This window comes from Thalassophryne amazonica, unplaced genomic scaffold, assembly GCF_902500255.1.
Source record: "Thalassophryne amazonica unplaced genomic scaffold, fThaAma1.1, whole genome shotgun sequence".
Taxonomy (NCBI): domain Eukaryota; kingdom Metazoa; phylum Chordata; class Actinopteri; order Batrachoidiformes; family Batrachoididae; genus Thalassophryne; species Thalassophryne amazonica.
In genome coordinates, this window is record NW_022986464.1 from 35,744 (window position 1) to 37,069 (window position 1,326).

A 1,326-nucleotide genomic window follows, 5' to 3' on the forward strand; every position below is an offset into this window, starting at 1 on the left:
GTTTACGGTTCATTACATGACAGCATGTTTACTGGGGCTGTTAATCACATGGTAATAATGGTGTAATAATGGTGGAGGTTTGCACTGCACGAGCGCGGTGCTGCAGTTCTGAGTGTTTGCGACAGCGTTTGAGTCACTCTGAGCAAACGTCCCAGTGCGCTGTCGTACAGGACGTCAACAAACTGCTGCTAACATTTAGAACAGAGCCACGGATTCACGACAAAGTTTACAAAGTGTGACTAACTGTGTCACAATAAAAAAGTTTGGGGTGGTGTGTCGCCTCCTCTGTACGGAGCACAGAACCAGGCAGCGCTCAATGCTCATCCGCCAACTGGTACGAAGTTCGTTGTCTGTCAAAAATAATGTATTCATGACTTTTTCCTGCTCACAGGTCCACTGATCTGAATAAACACTGAGCATCACTGTCATATGACTGGTGGGTACTTTGATGTTCTGACTGGTGGGTACTTTGATGTTCTGACTGGTGGGTACTATGATGTTCTGACTGGTGGGTACTTTGATGTTCTGACTGGTGGGTACTATGATGTTCTGACTGGTGGGTACTTTGATGTTCTGACTGGTGGGTACTATGATGTTCTGACTGGTCGGTACTATGATGTTCTGACTGGTCGGTACTATGATGTTCTGACTGATCGGTACTATGATGTTCTGACTGGATGGCACTTTGATGTTCTGACTGGTCGGTACTTTGATGTTCTGACTGGACGGTACTATGATGATCTGACTGGACGGTACTATGATGATCTGACTGGACGGTACTATGATGATCTGACTGGACGGTACTATGATGATCTGACTGGACGGTACTATGATGTTCTGACTGGTGGGTACTATGATGTTCTGACTGGTGGGTACTATGATGTTCTGACTGGATGGCACTTTGATGTTCTGACTGGTCGGTACTTTGATGTTCTGACTGGTCGGTACTTTGATGATCTGACTGGACGGTACTATGATGATCTGACTGGTCGGTACTTTGATGTTCTGACTGGTCGGTACTTTGATGATCTGACTGGACGGTACTATGATGATCTGACTGGACGGTACTATGATGATCTGACTGGACGGTACTATGATGATCTGACTGGACGGTACTATGATGTTCTGACTGGACGGTACTATGATGATCTGACTGGTCGGTACTTTGATGATCTGACTGGACGGTACTATGATGTTCTGACTGGACGGTACTATGATGTTCTGACTGGTGGGTACTATGATGTTCTGACTGGTGGGTACTATGATGTTCTGACTGGTGGGTACTATGATGTTCTGACTGGATGGCACTTTGATGTTCTGACTGGT